The 24,436-nt window shown below is 45.8% G+C and overlaps 1 long non-coding RNA gene across 1 annotated transcript in view; it reads right to left on the reverse strand.

The window, feature by feature from the left end:
* Positions 1 to 6,196: 6,196 nt before the first annotated feature.
* The window catches only part of LOC133488182 (uncharacterized), an 80,225-nt gene continuing 61,985 nt past the window's right edge, over positions 6,197 to 24,436 (reverse strand). Inside the window, exon 4 of the long non-coding RNA XR_009791575.1 lies at positions 6,197 to 9,397. This is a non-coding gene — a long non-coding RNA (uncharacterized LOC133488182). The remainder of the gene's footprint in view (positions 9,398 to 24,436) is intronic.

The raw sequence follows: 24,436 nt of genomic DNA on the forward strand, positions 1-24,436 counted from the left end.
ATGACTCAATATGATTCACTCCTAATACGATTACACACAATTCACTCCAATTACTATTACTAAGTTACTCCGATTGCAACATGATCTAACGTCAACTTGCTACAATTATGTTGTGATTTAACACGATTCAACCCAGTTACGATACAATATGATTGACTCGAGTAACAATGCGATTCACTCTTATTACGATGCGATGGCTTTCAATTCACTTAATTATGAGCAATTTAAAATCGATTCACTCCAATTACAATACAAAAGGATTCGCAGCATTTACCACCAGATTTGCTACAATTACGATGCAATTCACTTCAATTGTGATTCAGTGAGGTTCAATTCAATGCAATTCATTCCAAATACAATGTGGTTCAATGCGATTCACTCCAATTATGATACAAAACGCTTCACTCCAATTCCGATGTATTACACTACGACTTACTCCTACTACAATACAACAAAAATTGTATTCACTGCACTTAGGGTGTGATTCAGTGAGACTTGCAAAATGACAATGCGAGTTATTGCATTTCCGAAACAGTAAGATGAACTCCAATGTCAATACAAACAATTGACTTCAAATACAATGCGATCAAATGTGTTCCCTCAATTATGATAGGATTCAAAGCGATTTATTCCAGTTAGAACGCATTTCAATACGATTCACAGCATTTATGATGCGATTCAATCCCATTACAATGCGGTTCACTCGAGATTTGGCACAGAGAGCGTCCGGGACGCTAAATTTTCTTCCTCCGTTGTCCCGAGCGAGTACACTGGCCGCTTGTTTTCCAGGCCTTGGCACGCTCCCGCCGGCTCGGTCGCTAACGCGGACGTCTGTTTGGGAGCGGAGGTGTCAAAGCGAGAGTCGACAAAAGTCGCCTTCAGCTCTTGTTTTCCTTTGCGCTCGCCATACACACACACACACACACACACACACAACAGCAAAAAGAGAGTGCGGCAGATCAGAGTGACCGATTGCTGCTCACAAGTTGATGTGTCGTTGATATGAGCCATCTGACAACAAAAAACAAGACTAAGAAAAGAAGAAACTTGAACGGCATTCACAAGAACACAAACCTACAAACTGCAAACAAAAGTGGACAAATAGTCAAATCTTTTAGTGAGCTAGTGAATTTGTTAGTTTGGTAGCTCGTCAGTTAGCCGGTTAGTCGGTTGACGGGCAATGATATCAAACGGGATCGCAACATTTGCGTCATTTGATTTGCGGTAATGATTCCGAAACAGTAAATTCATTTCTTGTACAAGATTGAAAACAAAAAAAAAACTGGGACGTCATTAGGGCCAATCATATTAATAATAATATTAATAATAATTAATAATAATAATAATTAATATTGGCCAATTAATGGGCCAATATTAGCCCTTTTCAATTTTCTGATTCTTTGTTGATTTTGGATGTCTTTTTCACACATTAACACATTACAACATAAAACAAAGATAATGACATTCAAACAAACATTAAAATAATAATAATAAAATAAAATAAAAAATTGGCAAAAATCAACAACAACAAAAAAAAAAAATCAGCTGTTTTTTCCGTTTTTTCTCTCTTTTGTAAAGTTAAACAAATACTAAAGTGTTGTAAAACAGTCAAATGTTCTGCCCGTAATTCATATCTTTATTGTGGTAGGTAAAAGAAGGTATTTTAGTCATTATATATTTTCTTTTATTAATCGGCCAATTGATCGGTTACCAGAAATGTATTCTGCAAAATATCCTCAAAAAAAAAACAAAACATTGGGCCTAATGTCTTTGTGTTTGATCTTCCGATGTACAGTTCGCAGGCTACTTTGACATAAAACAACAGGATTGTACCATTTGTGATTCCGCGGGGTGCCAAAGGTTCTTCCTGTGAGTAAAACGGCAAAATCAGAAAATGAATATCTTGAACAAAAGTGGGCAAAAAAAAAATGATACGACCGTATTGCGTGTGAACGTCAAGAGAGGACATTCATTTCTCTTGCGTGCCCCTCGTCCGTGGCGTACGATTCAGGATGACGCTTTTAACGGCGGGATGGAAAATTGCGGCAATTCCCCAAAGGCGGCGCGAGCGTGGGCCTGTAATCTATTATCTATTATCACTCGGGCTTCAGCGCATTCTCATTTTCGGTGGAAGAAGAAGAAAAGGAGGAGGCAGATGAAAGGCCATTTTCTGCCCCTTTTTCATCCAAAGGCTATTTTTAGACGCTTTCATGAGCTTCCCCTCGTCGGCCACGGGAAACACGAACGAGCTCGCCGCTGCTGTATCTGTGTGCGCGCGTGTGCGTGTATCAGCATGATGCTGGGACAGGTGGGGGTGCGCTCACATGTGATGAAAAGTGCGTTGAAGAGATTTCCTGCTCGAGAGTGTGTGTGTGTGTGTGTGCACGTGTAAGTGTTTTAGGTGCATAAGTGTGTTTTTATCAATTGTGTGTGTGTGTGTGTGTGTGCACGTGTGGGTGTTTCTCTGCTAAGCGTGTCCATGTTTTTTATCCAGTACGAGTGTGTGTGTGTTTGTGTGCAAGTGAGTGTCCATATATGTGTGCACGTGTGTGTGTGTGTGCATTTTTCCTATCCACCGTGTCTGTGTCTATTCATGTGTGTGCATGTGTCCGTGTGGATGTGTTATTATGCGTGGGTGTGCATGTTTTTACCCACTGTGCGCATGTTCATGTGTGTGTGAGTGTATCAGCATAATGTTGGACTAAGTGTGTTTGTGTGTGTGTGTGTGTGTGGTCACACGCGCTGGAGGAACTTGAAGATGAAAAATGTGTGGTGGAGAATTCCCGCTCACTCGCTCGCACGAGGGCGGGCGCGGCCGGCTCCTCCGGTCGGACCGGCCGGCGCCGGGCGAAGCGCTTCGTCGCTCAAACAAGTGCGTCGCGGTTTTGTGTGGTCTCGATCGACGAATGCATTAAAAGCGTCTACGAAGGACTCACTTCTTGAGACGGCTCGCTCGAGTAGCAATTTTTTTGCAGTCGTTGCTAATATGATGAAAGTCGATTAATCGATAACGTTGTTGTTTTTTTTTGGCACGGTACGGCGGTCCACGAGCTTTTTTTCAGCCGCGAACCGGTTTCGCCGAAAGACTTCCTTCGACGGCCTGGCACAGAAACAAATTATTATAAATACAACCGTCCATGGCGCTGAATGTAGTTGTCGTAATCGTAGCGTCCGAGATGGTGACGCAACAACAGGAACCTTTTAAAAAAATATATTCGATAAGGAATCGGCTAGACGATAAATCAGAATTACTCAATTCTTAGCAACTCGTCAACTTCAAGTTCTAAACGTCAAAGCGACGTAGTTACGTCAATTTGTCGACTAGTCTTTTCAACCGCTAGTTGTCGATGTGGTTCTTGACTTTTCTGAAAAACGTGTTAGTTCTTGACCGGTTATTGTTTCTCGGCGAGAGTCAGACTAGTGTGAAAGTTCCCCGAAGGACTTTTGCGACGAGCATCATTTTGCTTGTCATTAAAAGAAAACTTAAATGAAATAAAATCTTTGTTGGTTGACACGCCAACTTTTTTCTTTTATGCAACAAACTCAGTCCAAAGTCGTCTTCTACCGGCCTTTAAAACTGTTATCAAGTATCATGAGTTAGCCTAATAGCCCGGTTGCCGAAGTCATACGTGAACATTTTTGGAAAAGAAGAAGGAAAAAAAAAATAAAACATTGTTCGCCTAATAGCATAGCTACCAAAGTCATTTTTGAAAAAATACCAACGTGCTCGCTAAAAATGAACCGGAAACGTTCAAACGGGACATAGGCAACGACGCCATCGGGCGAACGATGTGAAGAAATTGGAGGCGAGGAAGGACTTGAAAACTGAAAGTGTGCGCCGGCAAAAGAGACGTCGCCGGCTGACAAGTCGGTCCTCCTCAACATTCGAGACCGCGGCTCTCTTCTGTCACGCTCAAACCTCTTCATCGCGGGCGCGCGCACACGCAGGCCATCGACCCCTCCCTCTTTTAAACACAACAACACACATTTTCACAAGGAACCTTATACACTCTCTTATAAAACATTACATAGAATGAGACACACACACACGCACACAGTGAGGGAGAAGTGTGTGCGCCAAAGGACTTGTAATTTGTGTTGTGCCAACAAAGGCCGGCTAATCCCGCAGCGGCTTTGTCACAGCTGTGTGTGTGCGTGTGTGTGTGTGTGTGTGCACGTCGGGGGAGTTTTCTGCATGACAGGCCCCATTGGAGAAGGTCCCTGCCTCGGCCCGGGCCAGACCTCTGCACCCTCTCGTACCCTCGTGGTGCCAGAGGGGTCGCGGGGGTTCCGAGGGGGTTGGGCTGCGACGCTTGTTGCGGTCGTTTAGCTAAAGACGGAGATGATCTCTCTGATATCTGCTGGGGGGGGGGGGGGGGGGGGGGGAGCTGAGCCCAGTGGAAATAAAGTCACCAATGTGTGACAGGTGGAAAGGGAGCGAGCTAATAGCCTTGGAATCACCCCCTGCCCCCTCTTTAGAAGCCCCCCCAACATTCCCTCCTCGTCCTCCTCCCTTTTCATTCCAGAGAGCCGTGGAGATCCAACCGGCAGGAGAACGCCCGTGAACCCGCTGGGGTTCTCTACCTGGTTCTTGGCTTCGTTATTGACTTGGTTTTGATTTGATTTGGACTGCCTTTGATGTGGTCTTGGACTTATCAATTGGTTCTTGAATTCGTTATTGATTTTGACTGGTTAATTTTGATGTGTTTTCTGAGTTGGTTTTTGACTTGCCTTTCACTTGCTTCTTGACGTAGTTCTTGACTTGATTCCTTTGATGTTGTTCTTGACTCGCTTTCGACGTGATTCTTGAGGCACTCTGCGACTTGCCTCTGACTGGACTTTGACTGATTTTGATGCGGTTCTAGACTGAGTTATTGATTTTGTTTTTGACCAGGTTGTTGACTAAATTGTTGTGGTTCTTGACTGGATTTTGACTGCCTGTGATGCGGTTCTTGACTTAGTTATTAACCTGGTTTTGGACCAGGTCGTTGACGAGATTGTTGATGTGGTTTTTGACTTTTTTGGTTCAAGCTCAAGAACCACATAAAGTTCAGAATTAAGTGACAAATCATGTCAAAGAAGCAAGTCCTAAACCACCGTGTGTGGCTGTTTGTCCACTCTGCGCAGGCGTGACGACAGGAGAAGAAAATCTGGAAAGACGAGCCTTACGAGCTCAGTCGGTTCATCGGATTGCGCGAATGTCGGCGGCCGCTCTTGAACCAATGCAATATCTCTGCGCGTTCGACGCGAAACGTTCCCGATGATGTTGAGATTGTTTCCCGGCATCTGGAGGTAAAGAAACACTACTTTAACTTTCAAGATGTTTCCTCCATCTTTCCGTTTCTTCCCCTTCTCTTCGTCCGACAGAGGATGAGGACGGTGCATTGATAGTCGAGTATTGATCTATCAGCAGCAGCACTTGGGCACGTGCACGCAGAGTGAAAAACAAAGACTGAAAGTCCAAACGCCAACATCAGCATTTCTATGTATTGACAAACTGTTATCTGTTTTGAACCAAAAATATCAACATCATTTCTTAATAATAATGACAATTGCATTGGTGCAATTAATTTGCCCATTTGCGCAAAGACTGCACTTATATTTTATTATATTTTTCTGGACCAATACTTTCCTCACTTATCATTATTTTGTTTCTTTTTCCATTTATCTTTTTGTGTGTGCACATTTTTAGCTTTTGTGGTTTTACAGCTTTTTATGTGTAATAGTGACGATCAACTTTATTTCTGGCGGCACGCCGGCCCGACGGGTCAGCACATCTGCCTCACAGTAGTGAGGTTGCGGGTTCAAATCCGGCCTCGCCTGCGTGGAGTTTGCATGCGTGGCTTTTCTCCGGGTACTCCGCTTTCCTCCCACATCCCAAAAACATGCGTGCTAGGTTCATTGAAGACTAAATTGCTCGCCAAAAACTTTATTTCTTATTATTGTATCATTATATTTATCCTTTGAATGGCACGATAGAAATGAAAAATGTTAATTGAAAAAAATTATTAAAGAATGAAAATGTATTAAAATATCAAGCAGCAAATTTCACAAAAGTTATTAGCATTGTTTATAAATTAGAAAGCATAGCAATCACAGTTTATTTATATTTAGGACTCTAGTAATCATTTTGTAATGGGATACTACAAAATCAAATTAAAAAAACGAAATTAATAAAAGTAAATACATGTGCGTGAATATTTAAATGTTTTTTTTTTAAACAGGAATTATTCCAGTTGAGTAAACATAAAGAATACAAAAATAAGTATATCCTATATTTTGTAAAGTAATAGCCAATGAGAACATACAGCAAGGACAGAGCTGTGAAACTGTATATAGTACATTCCTAAATTAGTTATTATTATTACAAAATTGACTACATTTGAGAATTCAGATTTTTTTTTACGAACAAATGAATGAAGACCTACTTTTGAAACTAGTATGAAACTATTCAAACTTCATATACATACACGCACATAATCGATATGGCTTTTCGTACGGACACGCAACTTTGTAGACTGTCTACAATTATCTTAGGTGAACAACGAAGGTTGTAACGAGGCGAGTCAGGAATGCGGCGCATGCGGCCGGATGAACGCTGCGGAGCGGATTTGCGCCCGTCGTAACTCGTGGCATTCCTAACGACCGCTCAAACGGGTTGTGAGCATCGTGACCCACGGACAAACCGAGCAGCTTCCGAGCGTACATCCGGAATAACTCTCACATTTAGTAAATAAGTTGGAGATTAGCAATCAATACATATGCGAAAATGTGCTTGTTAGAATGCTAGTCAACTCATGAGATTGCTAATAATAATAAACGCACGGGGGGAAAAAAGCTCAATTTAAGCATTTCACTTCATCATCAGCAGCGGCACACCTTAATTGGAAATCCATACAAAGGCGAAAACCAACTTGACATATTGCATAGACATTCCGTACATATTGTTTATGCTGCATTATTAGTGTCGGTTTCCATGGCAACAGCGCGACACAGCATTTCAACCACTTTCATCTTCACCCGATAGACAATATTTTAGACCACATATACATCACTATTGACAATATCAGCGGGTACACTTTTGCATAATTCATGATGACGCGTGAGTCCGCCGTGTCAGTTAACTCGAGTCTGTCGCCTGACTCGACCGAATCGACTGAATCTGCAGTGTTTCCGATGAGACCGTCGACTTAAATCGATGAATCGAGTCTGCTGTGTTTCTGCGGAGTAAGTTAACTCGAGTCACTAACCCAATTCAACGGAATCCTCCGAGTCCGCAGTGCTTCTGGTGAGTCCACTGAATGGAGTCAGGGAACCAAATCATCTGAGTTTGCGGCGTTTTGGTTGTGCATTCTGACTCGAGTTAGTGAACCTAATCACTGCATTCTGCTGTGTTCGTGGTGATTCCGCAGACTTGAGTCCATGAACCAAAACATTTGTAAGTCGCTCTACCGATTTAAATGAATCGTTTGTGTTTACTGTGTTTCTGGCACGTCCGTTAATTTGAATCAGTCGAGCCGATTCAACTGAATCCTCTGAGTCCACAGTATTGCCGTTGAGTCCGCTGACGAGAGTCAGTTAACCCAGTCATTGGAGTCTGCTGTGATTCCGGTGAGTCCGCTGACTCGAGTCAGTGGAGCAAGTGATCTGAGTCCTCAGTGTTTATGGTGTGTTCCTCCAGTCAGTCACCCGATTCAACGGAACCTTCTCTGGAGCGTTTTCTGACTTGATTCGGTAAACCAAATCATAGGAGTCTGCGGTGTTTCCTGTGTGTCAGTTAAATCGAACCAGAGAACCAAACCATCAGAGTCCGCAGTATCCTTTAATCGAGTCAGTCACTCGACTCAACTGAATCATATGAGTCCCTAGCCTTGTCACTGAGTCTGCTGACTCGCGACAGCACACCAAATCATCTGAATCCCGCTTTGTGTCCTGAGCAGAAGATGACTTACAGGATCCTCTGACTCGTGATGTCTGATTCAGGGCAAGAGTCAAATCCTTTCAATCCGGCGTTTCCTGGCGCATTATAAGGAACGCCGGCACCATTTTGGTCGGAAAAGAATTACAGAAGAAGAAGAAAAAGCTGACCCTTCAGGCCAAGACTCACCGATTAAAATAAGCACAGACATCAATCATGGCCGACGCTTGTCAGCAAACAGGTGCGGGAAGACCTTAAGGCGCTATAAAACGTCCGCGGTGTCCAAATCAACAACAACTGTGTGCGTATGTGTGTGCGCGTGTCTGGTTTGGGAGTGTGTCAGCCGTCCACGGGTCGTCCAAAATCAATCATCATCATCGCCGTCGTGTTTTTGTCCGCAGGCACTCGCCGCTTGTAAAAGTTTTCTGCAACACAACTGAGGGTTTCAAGCCCGGTTTAGGGTTGCAAACTAAAGCAAGACATACAAACTAGATCTTAAAACTAGCGTAGGGTTTCAAGCTCTTTTTTTAGGGGTTCAAGCCAGGGGTAGGGTTTCAAGCAAAGGTTATGTTTTCAAATGAACATTTCTAGCTAGAGTTAGCATTTCAACCTAAGGCTAGGATTTTCAATTACAATTTCAAGCCAGGGTTAGGGTTTCAAGCCAGATTTTGAAACTCAAGTTAGGGTTTAAAATTAGTCTTTAAATCCTGGGTTATGGCTCAAACAAATGTTAGGCTTCCAAGTTAAGGTTCCAATCCATGTTTGGATTTGGGCCTTCAAGTTAGGGTTTCAAGCCAAGGTTTAGGTTTCAAACGAGGGTTTCAAGTTAGGGTTCCGACACTGCGTCAGGGTTTCAAACAACTGTTGCGGTTTCAAATTAGGGTTCAAAATCCGGTTTAGGATTTCAAATTAGGCTTTGAAGCTAGGGTTAGGGTTTCAAGCCAGAGTCGGGGTTTCACATGAGGAACGCGATGCGAGGGCTGATAAATCCAGCGCTGACAAAATGGGAGTTCACGTCAGACCCTCCACTGGCGGAATGCCCTGTAGAATTGAACCCAAAAAAATTCAGCCCCCAAAGCCAGTTTGACTTAGCAACATAAAATTTGGTAGGCATGTGTGTCACAAGTAGACCCACCCAAAAAAAAAAAAAAAAAACCTCTCAAAGTCTTGCTCGAAAAGACACAAGAAGTGTGCTGAACAAATCCATTTTCATCACATCTTTAGTCTTTGTGAATTCCCAACCAGGATGCGTCGAACCACGGCCGGTGGCTGATTTCCCGCCAAACGCGTCCGTTTGGAGCTAAACTCGGAGGATCCGACGTCGCTGCGCTCTCGCACGCCCACGTCGTCATCTCAAAATAGTTTGCGAGAGGCTGACTGACTGCTGCGATGAAGCGTTTGTGCGTAAACAGCAATGGGCATGCAGTCTCTCTCTCTCTCGAGCATCTTCTGGTTGCCATGGCGACTGTCGTCCTGTTCCTATGGAGTCACGTGACACAAGAGGAGCAAGTAGCATCAATCGGGGAAGTGAGACTCTTTGACATACGATCGTCAACTTTGACATTTACGCTGTATGTTCTTTGGTTTTTGGCGCTTTGTACATGCCCAATTGTAAAGGTATCGGTCAAAAGTCAAGGTCGAACCAATGTCAAACAAGACAAACACAAAAAAAAATGAAATTTTCAGCAATGTTCACTTCATCATCATTTCCAAAATTGGCGAACATATAGATGGGGAATATTCACATAGCCGGTTACATCAGAGTGACAACTTCCTTTAATCTTGAGGAAAATGCCCGAAATCAAACTTCGCTAGAAACAACGTCAAAAATCGAATTGCACCAACCCGCATCAAGTCATACCTTAAATTAACAGCCTTGGCGAGGGCTTTTCAAAACACTTGTACTTTTGTCTATACGCTGCTAAATAATGATAAAAAGTCCAAAAATATCTTTCTTCAAAAGGTCACTAAATGCACTGAAAGGTTGTATCATAAATTGAAGTGTAACAGAAGGCAGCGCGTTTATCCCACTGTGCCACCAAGTCACGCCGCTCCTTGTGTTGCAGATATAAATACACGCCGTCTCCACTAAAGCTGCTTTTATAGGGACATTAAACCCATTTTTCCATCAACACCACACAAGTGTTGTTGCTGCTGCATTTAGCAGCTGAAAGACGTCCACAGTCTGCCTCCAGGGGGACCACCGCAAGCTTTTCATTGTCCCCCCCACCCCGGCCCATGAGTCCATTCCTCTGGGTCTTTGAAGCTTTAGCCCCCCCCTCCAAAAGCAAGAAGGTGCTTTGAGTAGGAGGCTGCAGGAGGTCAAGTTTGGGACACAGTTGGAATCGCTAAATCGTCTGCCGCTATGTCCCAATACTTTTGTTTGGACAGTGATTGAAGTGAAATTATCCAATTTTATTGTTTTGGTGTAAAATGTATTATTTATTTTAGAGCCCGACTGATTAATCAATAGAATACTTTGTCCTTGAGTATTTGTTTACAACTTTACAACAGAGAGAAAAATCGGCCAATTTGTGATTTTCTTTTTTTTTTACACATTACAACATAAGACAAAGAGTGATATTCAAACAAACAAAATTAATAAATATTTGCAATCCAAGTTTCTATGGAAAATACATATTAAGTAATAAGAGACAAAAAAATCCATATATCCAAAAATGTCAGTAGCATCTTCACAAAACAAGTTGCAAATCAGGTAACTTCTTTAGGGACACATAACGGTGAAGACATTTTGGCATTAAAAAAGTTTACAAAATGTTACATTAGAATATGACTTTTCTTAGAAAGATATGATAACAACTGCCAATAATTCAAATACTCATAGCAGTAAAATGAATTGTTTTTAAAATGGAAATTGAGCGGCGTATGTCTTTCCCGTTACTGATGAAATGACATGAAAATGAGCCCCATATGCAGTATTTATTTGACATGATCTGCTTTTGGTGACATTTTTGTTTGGCGGTGTGCCGTGAGACTTTTGGAATATAGAAAAAGCGCCTCGGCTCAGTGACGGTCAGGAAAGAGCGGCCGCGAAGAAGCGCAACGGCGCCGGGCCCGAACCGGTCGTTCCCAAACAACCGCGCGGACAGACTGCAGCTGCCTTTTGCTCGCCCCCAAAATAAAAGAGGAAAAACAGTCTATACTGTTTGTAGGACAGCCTTTCGCCTCGGGATGCTGCGTGTGTGCGTGTTTGGCATGTTATTCTGGTTAGCGGAGGCTATAAAAGTAGAGGAGCAATTCCGAGGGCTGCTTTACGGTAACCTCCGACCAAAAACGCTGGCACGACAACAACAACAACAAAATGGCCGCCTCGCTCTGGACACAAAAACAGGTTTTGCTCATACGGACCCTTCAAGCATTTGAGTTCATTTTCCACATTTAAGTGTCGCCCAACCATGTGTGGCTTCTCCAAGGCTTTTAAAAACACTTTTAATGTTTAACTATTGTTCAATGCTGTTTATTTATTTTATTTTTTTAATAAGTAATTAAAATAATATGTATTGTAAGTGGTTTGGCCCCTCTTTAATTAATTCTTTTCAATAAATATGAATTAATACAGTTTATTAGTTTATATATTTCTTTCAGTTTTGGCTTTTTGTTTTACTGTATTAAAAATATTTTAAAAATGCATTTGATTTAGCGGCACGGTGGACGACTGGTTAGAGCGTCAGCCTCACAGTTCTGAGGACCCGGGCTCAATCCCCGGCCCCGCCTGTGTGGAGTTTGCATGTTCTCCCCGTGCCTGCGTGGCTTTTCTCCGGGCACTCCGGTTTCCTCCCACATCCCAAAAACATGCATGAATTGGAGACTCTAACTTTTCCTGTTGTAGGTCAATTAGGATTACAAAAATAATTGCTATTTGCTAAATGCCAGAATGGTGAGAAAAGGATTTTTCTGCAGGTAAATATATATAAGAGGCAATACAGTCATGTCACTCAGTCAGTTCTCTGCTGTTTTTATGAACTGATGCTTTAATGGCCTCACCAGTGTGAACTAAATACAAATGAGCCAATTTCTCGACAAATGAAAGCTTGTTTGTGTCTTAAACGGGCTGAGATGCCGTCAAATACGGAAACTGCGAAAAGACCTTCCTCCCTGTGAGGTATTAAGAATGACGACGTTGCTGAGATTGGACTAATACTCTGTCGCTCCTCGGAGACGCTTCATTCGTCTCCAGGGCGGACGTTGACGCCGTGAACTGCGGCTTAATTAACTTGTCGAGGTGATTACGAATCAGTTGGGGGAAGAGGGTGAAATAAAGCAAATACACCAGCAGTCCAAAGTATGGACACAGTTTCTCATTCAATAGCACTAGAAAGTGTGTCCAAACGTTGGACTGGTACTCCATGTAAATAACAAATAAGTTGTATTATGCTACTTTTCAATTCCCAGGACTGCAATTGAAAAACAATGGCAGAAAAGATCAACATGCAAGCACATTTCCACACGGGAAATGGCTTTAAGAAAAAAATAATAATAATGTTTTCCGCATATTTGTTTTGCAGTATTTGGTGCTCACATTGTCCTAGAAAGGAATAAATTGTTTGTAAGCTAACAAGAAGCAGCTGTGATTGTTCAACTGCTGGGAAAATGTCAAACACAAATCAATAACATCGTAAAAAGGCCATTGTTAGTCGGGAAAGAAGACTTCCTCCCTCGTTTTTTCACACATTTACCCCTCTTTCTTGACCACACAGACTCCGATATTCCTTTGTTCCCAAGCAGTCACTGGGCAGGAGAGAGTTCAAAATATCGCAGTTATAATAACGTCTACATAACCGAACCGACACATTCGCAGACAAGCACTCTCCGGCTTGTGCAGAAATATTCAAGTCGTCATAAATAAGCTGCGTTCTTTTGTCTTCATTTCAAAGCGGGATGAAAGGGGGACCCTTTCATCAAGCTTGCGGCGTCGCGCTCGCAGCCGTAACTAATAAGAATCCAAACTTTGAACATAGTGAAATAGAAATCATTTGTGTGTGAATACGTCATTTTTGTGTTGGGAGGGCAAAACGAAAATGAAAACTTGTCTGGCAGTCAAACCATTCATAAATCCACATGGAGGGTGTGTGTGTGTGTGTGTCGCATGTGGACCACCCACAAGGGCCGACGCCGGCTGATGATGACGACGATGCAGACTGGACGATTGACTTCTTGACGGAACTGTGTTGAACGAATGGAGGCTTTTCAATGGCGTCATCGCAAGAACGAGCTGCGTTTCGCTTGCGTGCAAGAAGAAAAGGCGTGACGTCCTGTTTTGTGCGCACGCCTGTAATGTCACCGACGCATTCCGCCCAGATTAGAAGTGTTTTTTGTAATGTGAATGACTACATACAAAAAAAAAAAAAATAAAGAAAAATCACAATTGGACATCATGCCCTGCAGCGTGAACGCAGCCCAGCTAATCCATGAAGAGTTGACGAGTGGGTAAAGTTTGATGACTCAGCGTGAAACCTGAAACTCTCATGTAGTGGCGCCTTGACTTATGAGTTGAATTCGCTCCGTGACTCAAAACGCTTACTTCAAACCATCCTTCCCCGTTGAAAGGAATGAAAATGTCATGAATCCATTCCAGCCCCCCAAAAGTCGTAACGTGCTTTTTAACAAGAAAAATAGCACACTACAGTAAGAAAAATACAGTAATAATCATTTAATCAACCATGATTACATCCTTTCATTTTCCTTCAAAGACGAACTTGTCCGAAGGATTTTGTCCGATTGCTGCCAAATTGAAAGCTTGCATACGAGACACATCGATGAGCCAAAATTGCGAAACATTTTGATGACCCACCATAAAGCACCAAACTCCACTAATAAAAGCAAAGCAGATGTAAAGACGCAGAGCTTTATTTGTAATTCTACTATCTTGAAAGTTTCTGCTCCAGGCTGCAATCAAGTTAGCGCAGGTTTTCACTCGCACACACACAATTGCGTCGCCATGGAATTTGGCGTCCAGATGTGTGACGGTGGCTCTCGGCGTATAGCACAGAAGCTGGCCTACAGGACGCGTTTTGACCCGCTGGAGGCCCACCGCAAGCATTCCCCAACACGTGCTCACTTTCACCACTTCCAAAGTTATCCTCCTTTCCTCCCAGCGGCCAATGAGCAAACAAGGCCTCCGTGCCTCGTTTTGCCTTTTATTAGCCCCGGCCTGTCTGGGCTGTCTGGACTTCTGTGCTGTTTGCGCGAAGCGGGACGAGACAGCTGGGCCGCCGCCGCCGCAACTTTTTCAGGGAGGGTGAAAGGAAAGAATCGCGACAAACATCAATGACCTTTAAAATGGCACTTTATGGGGGAGGAGGCGCTTATTTGATTTTCATGGCGAATCAAACGTTTGCCACATGCGGCGCTCAGCTACGCAGCAAAGTGTAAAGGCTTCGCATCAGTCATCTCTCTCGGATGACTGCTTCAAATTTGGAAGCAAAATAGGACTTGGGAGTCTAACCTCTTCAAATGGACAAAATAAGATGGGAACGGCTGCTTTGCCGCAAAATGGCCGACTTGCGGTTTGTTTTACGGCAAGTGTGCGTCCTGTCACGATGGACGCGGCCACCGGATTTTGTGTCAATCTATGAAACTGGTGATGGAAGCTGTTTACTTCAATCAAATCAAATTTGAGGAGTTTTTGGGCACAGTTATCCCTGCCTATATTGCGTATTCAGTGTGTCGCAGATGTTTGGGGATGAGAAGTATATTGCCGTTGGTTTCAGTTACAATTACTGGCTATTTGATGATCGTGTGGCAGCAACGACTCACATAAGGCAAATCAACTCTCACTTTACACAGAAAGAAACCTAACTTGAGCCATTTCGAGTTGACGCACAAGCCGCAGGCAGAGTTTCATGAAATCGTTTCAAATGCTCGCTTAGCCCAACGTACAGTATAGTTCATGCAAACGCTCATAACCAAATGGAACTGGTTGGGCCAACTACATGCAAGTAAAGAGCAACGCTAAGCTTCATTTTTTTTTTACAACCTGTAGTTAAAAAGAGCACCGCAAGGAATTCTGGGAAGCAGCAGTTAGCACAAAGACTGCCACTGTGAGGCACATTTAGGCAGCAAATTGCTCATCGTTCGCACGTCCGCATGGGTTGACTTTCATGTCACTCAAGCAGAGAGAACACCTGCGTGCTTGTGTAGACTGCGTGGGTGGCGACCTCAAGTAGACAAATAAATAAGTAAGTCGCTCAAGTATCATTTATTGACAATTGTCTGCTACTTGGAAGTTTTCGTCTACCGTGGGGGTTTTCTGGAAAATAACCCCGCACGATAAACGAGGGATTACTGTTTATTCAAGTTGCAGAACATGTGCCGTAGCACGGCTTTTTGTTGGGACACTCAAACGTTTAAAGGGAGCCTTCAAATATGGAAATGTTCACCAGGGTACTGGCACAGACAAATTTGGGGGGTGCTCGGGTTCTCAAACTTTTAAAGAGACTCCTAAAATATGCAAAAGTTCACACACCCGGCAAATTTGAGGAGTATTCCGGTGCCAAAAACCTTGAGAGGACCCCTAAAATATGGAAATGTTCACCAGGATACACGTACCAACCCCATTTGGGGAGTGCTGAACCTCAAACCTTCTATGATGTAATAACAGGGTTTGGTGAAACCAGGCGTCCTCGTGGGCAGTTGGGAGCCCCCCCCCGGGTGCCCACCCGAAGGCTGGTCGGTGCCGTGGGTGGCGTTGAGAGGTGGTGAGCAGGGCGGGGGCCGGGCAGACTGTGCTATGCAGCCACAATAGTTAATCCCTGGATTTAAGAGACTCAAAGGCTTCATCTGTGAGCGCTGATCCCGCCTGCGTGAACGGTAGTCACGATTGTAAACAAACCAGTAAAGACCCCCACCCACTGGCCCCAACAACTGCACAACTGTTCATTTCATCAGCAAAAGGAGACTTTTTGGAGTGTTTTGGGGCCTCGACATGCCTGAAAAGTCACCGCCGTGAAAGTCCCGTATCCTGGTGAGAACTGACAGATTCTGGGGGTCCCCCAAAAATGACCCAGCGTTGCCTTAGTTTCGCCAGCTGACATGAAACTGTATGGACATTCAGACAGTCAGCCATTTTGGATGTGCAACGGTCGGCCGGTTGGATGTGAGCGGCCCTGAAAGGTTTGAATAGAATTAGCCCCTGGCCATCTTTATCGATCGACATGAAATCGGGTAAACATTACAGGACAAAGCAAAAGGTCTCACAGACCCATGCCTGTAATTGAACAGGAATTCCGCTGCTTTGGTTTGAAGCGGGCATTTTGGGTGCATTCGTTTGAGAGCCCGTTAAAAAGCTTCTGTTGCACGAAAATAAGACCCCCGCCCTACCCAGCTGCCCCCGGCTCTCATGAAGTCCTCTCAGGTTGTTTGCTCAGGCCGTGGCTGTGTGCGGACGGCCCACCGCCACTCGCTCTGGATGTTCTTTTCCCAGGCGAGCGCTGCCTAATACATGTTTGCTTTCCCCTCCACCCCGCCTGACTCTCAAAGGCCACATTCAGCGCAGCCCGGGCGTCGCACCGAATGAAAGTATGCCAGGGATCCGAGGGGTCGGAGGGGTCCGGTGGTATGCGCACGCAGCGGCGTGTTGTCTCGGTGGCGGAATTGATTTACTTTTTGTTTGTGTGCGTGAGTGCATTTCTTACGCCGTTGCATGCTCAAGTCATTATTTCGATGTCCGGAAAGCTTGGAGCTTAGATCTGTAGCACGGTTTGGCGCGCAGACCATTAGATGCTTCGCTAGATCCAGAGGTTTTGAGCAAAGACCAATACGGAGAAAAATACAAAACTATTTTGTAGCGTAGATCGACTGAAGGTTTGTAGCACAGATCTGTGGATCAGTCAATAGAGCTGGTTCACTAATATCGCACTCTTCCTCACTTGTATCGCACGCACTTTCTCACAGATATCGCACTCTTTAGAGCAATAATGAACAATAACGCAGTGACCCCATGGAGATCAGGCGGGCGGGAGGTGAAGCAAGCTGAAGAGAGGACGATGACCTAAGAACGGGAGGGTCTGTCGACGTGGAGGAAGTTGCTGAGATACGGATACTCATCTATTATCAGCATATAACGACGTCCTGACATCCTTCCCGCCAAAGGTCACCTCATTCGACGGGAAAGGTGACCCTAACGACCACACCGGGCAACAAAAAACACCCTATTGTTGACCACCCCCAAGGAACACACCCACCGAGGCATGACGACGGAGACTCCACGCCGCAAATTCTACAACTGAAGAAGCCTTCGGAATTCAAGGTGAAACGTTCTCAACAAACAAGAAGAGTCCAGTTGATCACCGCTATCATATTCTTTCTCTTTCGTGTACATGCGTGCGTGTTCCTGACAATAAAAGGTGATTCTTCTTCTTCTTCTGAGCAGATATCACATGTACGCTTCGGTGTATCAATCTCACGAGCAGGTGGCGTTATCACACGCTCCGTCACAGGTGTCGCCGTCTCTTTCCCGCTACACAGGATTTGGAAACGCAAGCGCTTCCTGTGGAGCGATGCAGTTGTGTGAATGGTGAGCGCAAACAGAGGGAGGGAGCACAATGGGCAGCATGCAGTGAAGTGGAGGCTATAATGAGGCAGATGTCTGGCCAACGGGACACGTCGGGGGTGGTGGTGTTACCATGTTGGGGGGGGGGGGGGGCGGGGCACTGAGGTGGGCGGCGATTCCCTGCTTTTGTCGCAGAGATTCAGCCCAGTGCGCCTCTGCAAACGTGAACCTGCACACATGACAACACACTCCTCTCACACCTCCCCCGCTTCCATCGCTTTTAATTATGCCTCTCCAAAATCCTCCGCTCCATTAGTAGCCAGATAATAGCGCGCCCCCCACCGCACGCCCCGGCCCCCCGCCGACCGCCGCCCCGCTCCTCGCCATTCACGCCAACGAGAGAAGCTGCCCTTTGAGCTCCTGTCAGCCCGGCGGGCCGAGGTCTTCGGGTTCTCACATTCCCTCTGGGCCAATAGGAGCGCTCCGCCCGGGCCGGGGCCCGATGAGACGGCGAGGGAGGCTGCGGGTGGGGAAGAGGGACGAGAGGGAGCCAATCGCTGTGATTCATTTATTCAGATTCCTTTGGGGCAAATACTCCTGGAACACACTCGATTTTTTTCATATAGACCCAACAACGCCTTCTCCTCTTCTTCATCCTCTTCATCCTTTTCTGAGGACCGATAGAAGAATGCAGTATTTTTTTTCCAGGCACTTTTAATGCGTCCCCTCGCACCCACTTGTGCACCTCCCTATTTGATCCTCTCGAGGTAATGACGGAGGCGTCTCAATAGATGGGGAATTCGAGTCTTTGGGCGGCAGCATACGATGCATAAGGATGGATGTCGGAGAGTTTTGGGGGGGACGGAAACTGTCAAAAAAACTGTCAAAAATCAAGTCAAACGTCAGTAAACATTTGACTGGTATGCGCCCAATTCAAGTCCCCGCACACAAAAGGAAGTAAACCTTTTCCGAACTTTGAAAGCCACACACCGCCTTCAACATCACAACAGAGTCGGTGCACACCCTCCCCAAAAAAAGATTCACATGTACAAAACTATTGAAGCCACGCACACCCTTGAACGTCCAGAACTGGCGGAAAAATAGGCCGATTTCCCTACGTTTGGAACCCGCACGCGCCTTTCATTATGCGGACAGAGTTGGCACTCCTCAATTTTCTGTACAAGCCCAAAAATAACGTCAAAGGTTCCCAGACTTTTTAAGCTTCGTACCCACTTCAGCATACCAACAGAGTTGGCGCAGCTTTTCTGCACACAAAAACAAATAAAACTCTCTATTTCGCAAACATTGCCAATAAAGCTTCCTGCCTCCTCTGGACCCCTTGGCACCCACCCCTCGCCCCAGGTGACCTCTCCTCCCTCGAGGGGTGACATCATCGCTTGCTCTTGTCAACAGGTGTGATTGGAGCGAGACAAAAGCGCCACCCGGGCCCCCGCCCCCGCCCGGACCCTCTCGTCTCCTTTCAGGCCGTGGGTTCCATTTCACCTTGTGTCCCTGTGCGCCCACCATCCCCTCACTACCGTCTCCATCCAGGATTCACATCACATTTTGGCGCCATCTGTGTTCCCACTGCGCTTGCAGCTAAATGGATGGAGACGCCCCCGCCCCCACACCCCTGGCACCCCGCATGGCGCACCCCCTTTTTTCCAAAGGCAAGCCGCTGTGTGTTTGCTTCTATTTCCGCCATTTTGCTGTCTGTAATGCAATGTGGCCAGCTGCTCTTCAATATGGATGACCGTCTCACACACAAGTTGAGGTCCCCTCAGGTAAAGGAAGTAGCTCCGACTTCTCTTAATCCAATTATTAGTATGTTTACTCTTTCTCATCGGTGTCGCACTCTCCCTTACTGGTAACACACTTTCCGTCGCAGATATCACACTCTTCCTTCCACGTATCGCCCTGTCCGTCACCGAGATCACACTGACTCTTGCTTCGAGGAATTTCACAAATCCTCGCTCGTATTTTACTCTTCCTTAATGGTACAGCACTTTTTTGTCGCAAGTATTGTACTCAAAGGTATCGTACCAATCCTCACTGGTATCGTCCTAATCCTCGCAGGCATCACGTGCTTCGTATAGCCTGGAATTACTCATCCTCACTAGACTTTACACCGATCTGATCGGCCTGATCGGTCTCGGACGATATTTAGGATTTTATGCTGATCGGCTGATCGGCTTTAATGTCATAATTCACCGATCCGATCAATGACGTCATCGATCGGCTCCGCAAAAGACATTGACTCCGCGTCGCCATCGTGCACGGTATATTTGAATCCAAAAGCTAGTTTATTTTTAGCCTTGTCGCGTGTCTTTTTGACGTAGTACTGTAAATATCTGACGGCCAATAAAGTTATTTAAAAAAAAAAAACATCGGCGGTGTGGATCAGACAACGCGTAATGCCCACCGGACTACAGACTACAAGACAAATGTGCTCTTACACGATTGCACTATGTCAGACTACTGCAGTAAAATCTTTTATTCCGATACCACCGCATCCCGTTTTTTACGATCACTGGGCTTTATCTTGTCAACTCGAATGCGACCTGATACACTCGTTACCGTGGTGAGGACAACAAGCGTGGATTGCGCCGACTGTATTATAAGGACAAACGTGTGTTGGTGGTCACCGGTGCTCGGAAGAGGACTTTAATTCAAGGATTGCTTGAGGTATGTTCACGTACTTTTAATACGATACGGCAACTAAAACGTTACGTAGCCTAGCAAGATAGTGCTAGCATTAACGGTTGTCCGTAAACATGCCGCCGTTCTGTCGAATCCTGCTCTAAAGTTTCGGTGTGGGTGAAGTCATTGAATTAAAAATAAAGTCATTGAATTACAGTAAGTTAGCAGCCATTATTTCTGTCACGTTTTAATGTTGGTTTGACCTGACTGATTGGAATACACGATCTGATTTCAAACCTTTATGGGGCCAAGGAACATATTTTACAATTGAAAAATCTCACGGCACACCAACAAACAAAAATGCCAGAAAAGGTGGATGCATTAATGACTCTATTGACTTCCTGCCAATCATTTGTTCTGTCTGTCACTATGCCTCACGGGCATAAATAGAAGAATAAAGATACATTATTGATTCAGGAAATGGATGGATGGATATTCGACAAAGTTCTTTAACAATTGATGAATTCTTACTGCCCCGTGGGCGACTGGTTAGCACTTCCGCCTCACAGTTCTGGGGACCGGGGTTCAAATCCCGGCCCCGCTTGTGCGGAGTTTGCATGTTCTCCCCGTGCCTGCGTGGCTTTTCTCCGGGCACTCCCGGTTTATGCCACATCTCAAAAACATGCATGCTAGGTTGATTGGAGACTCTAAATTGCCCGTAGGTGTGCATGTGAGTGCCAACGGTTGTTTGTTTCTATGTGCCCTGCGATTGGCTGGCGACCGGTTCAGGGTGTACCCCGCCTCTCGCCCGAAGATAGCTGGGATAGGCTCCAGCACGCCCGCAACCCACGTGAGGAGAAGCGGGAGCAATTAAGTATATACAGTAAATGAACAGGTCATTTAAATTGACACATTGCTCGGACCGTTTCTTAAATTCGCTGATCGGTGATCGGCCCCAACAATCCTGATCGTGTAAAGCCTAATGCTATCATCATATCATATCATATTCTTCCTCACATGCGTCCGATGGCAGAAATGACTCTTCCTCATCGGTATCACACTTTTCATCACAGGTGGCACACACTTTTTCCGGTAAGTATCGTACTGGTATCCCACTCCTCTTTACCGGTATCTCTCACTCTTCGTTACATGTACCGACCGGGCAACGGCCTCTTCCCACAGGTATGGCAAATTCAGCACCCCCAAAGCTTGCCAAAGGTGAATGAACATCGAGCAAAAGAAGTAGTTTTGCCAGAAATCTTGGGGAAATGATTTGAATATTAAAAAGGAGGCCTCTAAATTCCCGCGGCGCATCAAAGGACGAGTGTGTGTCGTTGCTTCACGTTGCGTTTCCTTCATTTGAATGACTTCCCGCACACTCGTGGTGTCCACCATGTCGGAGTGCCCGCCTACATTAACCTCCATTAACGCGCTGATGATTTATGCACGGCGAGCGACTTCTTCACACTGACGAGCTTCCACCGGGGAAGATAATTAGTCGGCACACATCACAGCTCACGCAGATGCCGCCTCATTAGGCCTGAAAACTACACAAGATTTTATTATTTATTTCTTTTTAAATCAGCCCGTTGACACCGAGACGTTCCGCACATTTGACAGCACGGCGGCGTACCCGCCGACCGGCGGCGCGATGCCTTCAAGGTCGGTCGGACGGGAAAACGCTCAGAAGTCGCGGGCACTCACGGCGCACCCACGTACCCTTGCATATAACCTTCAGAAATTCTACATATTAAGCCACGCCCTTCAACATCACAAAAGAGTCGGTGCACCCATTCTACCCTCCCCCAAAAGTCGACCTTTCCCAGATTTCTGAAGCCATGAAGCCTTCTGATGCTGGCAGACTTGACACACCCAAGGTTCTCCCACAAGGGTGTCCAATTCAATAAGTGGGTTCAGGACACAATAAGGTTTAGTCTTTTAGCAACTGAGATATACTATAAGCCACGACAGGCGTCCATTCTAAAATTGTTCCCAGACCTTTAAAAGCCACGCACCCCCTTGAACATCCCAATCGGGTGTAAAACCCTTTCTACCTCGCGAGAGAGTTAACTGGCGCTCCGCTTTTCCCTGCACACATGCTTAAAAAGTCTACATTCCCCCAACATTTTAAGGTGCGCACTCCCTTTAACATCCCAAAAGAGTTGGCGCATCTTCACTGCCCTGCTCGCACCCTCCAAAGGGGGGGGAAAAAAAAAAAGTGACTTCAGACAGTAGGGTAAAAGGTCTAAATCTCCGAAAGCCTTTTAAGATTCAACATCCAGACAAAGTTTGCACACGCCCCTCTCCCTCAAAAGTCCAAATTCCCCCCAGCCACACGCCGCCTTCGACATCCCACAACGCACCCCTGCAATGTTGACGCGGCACGCCATTTTTCATTTCGGTTTGTTGGGGAGTCTTTGAATACTTCACATCGTCAAAGCGATGGCGGGAATGTCGTCCGCAGCCGCATCGTCGTCACTTCCAACCCCCCCGCCGCCACCGCAAGAGCGCATCCCCGGGGGTGTTCATTATTCAAATATTCCAAACCTCCCATCCCACCCCGCGCGCACCCTCACGCTCACATCGCCGCTCTACAAATGGCAGCACTTTGGCTGCATGCTGACAAAAGTGCTGTCAGTCATGAGAGGAGAGTGTTGTGGAGGGGCGCGGGGGAGGGGGGGGGGAGGGGGTACGCACACTGTCATGACAGCAGAAAATGATCCCCAAAGCATCTCCATGTGATGCAATCATGTCGTCATGGCGACGGTTCAACAGCATCACGTGTCCTGCGGAGTCGATCGCAATTTGTAACTGCTTCCGTTCTACACCAAATAGACAAACAACTGCCTGTTTGTTGCTTTTATCAGCACCAAATAAAGTCATGGCGGCACGATCCCAACACAAGTCACCAAACTGGACTTGTTATTTTGAAGAAATCCAAAGCAAATGCAGCTGCAAACGTCAGAGGATCACGAGGAAGATCAAGAGCAGGCATGCCGTCAGAGCGCTCCCACGCCATCAGTTATATCGCGGTTGAACAGTTGCTACCAGAGAGGTGCACAAATAGTGCGTGGTTGGCATCGGGGGATTGCCACCGCGTGATTTCTTACTCATCCAACCCGAGTTGCTGCACTTTTGCTCACCAATGTACACACCATCAAGAAATAAAGTCAACGTTTTGCAGACTTTTACGGCCACGCACCCCATCGCCACCACACTACTTTGTTTTTGTTCTTTTTATATAAAAAGCTACATTTGCTACAATTTGGTACCATTGTGCCTGCATAAGGTCCGTTTTGTTTTCAAAACATGACAGAGTTCGTGCACCCGCTCTCATCGCTTACATTTCCAAAACTCGAGGCCACGCAACCCCTTCAACATCCCGACATCGATGCCAGACTGCTTCTCATCCGCGCACAACCGGCAAAAATGGACAACATTTCCAGGATTTTTTTGAAGCCACGCCCCCCTCGAACATTCCAGATAGAAGTTACGCCACACCACTTCTCCCCCGCACACAACCTCCAAAAATGGGCACAATGTCCACGATTTTCCCCTTCAGCTTCCCGATTAAGTCCCACACCTGAGAGAGTTGGCGCAACCCTTCTCCCCCGCACACAATGTCCCCAAAAAGTCCAAATTTGCCAAACCTTTCAAGCCACACACCCCCATTAACAAAGCAACAGAGGTGGCGTACCCCCTCTCCTCAACAAAGCCTCCGAAAAGTCGCATTTTCACACCGGCCGATATTTCACTGATTAAACGTACTGATCAGGAATTCATGAGTAGAAGAATTGTTAAACACAAGCTAACTCAGCATTTTGAAAAATCATTTTTAAACATTTGATGTTAACTCATTTGAATATGAAGTCAAATTTACAGTAAATTTACCTGGCAACAGGGACCCCTTCATCCCGATTGGGATGTCAACAAAGCTTTGGACGTTTCTCAGTGCTGCCCCCTTCCTCCGCACATGTAATTGCATGCTTTATGTGTCACATATTGAAGGTGACGTGTCATTCTGCCCCCCCCCCCCCCCCCCCCCCCCCCCCGCCTCGGACCCCCTTAAACGGGCAGCAAAAGTCAATGGCAGCAGGCAGAGAAAAAGATTGTTTTGTCAGATGTTGCGCGGCCGAGCATTATGGGATGTATTCTGCGGCCGTGCTCGGCAGGCCTCAAAGGCGTCAGCGAAGTCTCTTTCGGGACGTCCTGGCACGCCGACGCAAGCCGCAAGGCTGCGGCGGCCCGACATAATTACAACCACGCCGCCACCGCCATCCTCGTCCGCCTAGTGTGACTCCTCAAACTCTTGCCGTCTTTTTGTTTTTTTCCCTTTTGGGACTTGTTGCATCACGTGGGACGAAATT

This window comes from Phyllopteryx taeniolatus, chromosome 13, assembly GCF_024500385.1.
Source record: "Phyllopteryx taeniolatus isolate TA_2022b chromosome 13, UOR_Ptae_1.2, whole genome shotgun sequence".
Taxonomy (NCBI): domain Eukaryota; kingdom Metazoa; phylum Chordata; class Actinopteri; order Syngnathiformes; family Syngnathidae; genus Phyllopteryx; species Phyllopteryx taeniolatus.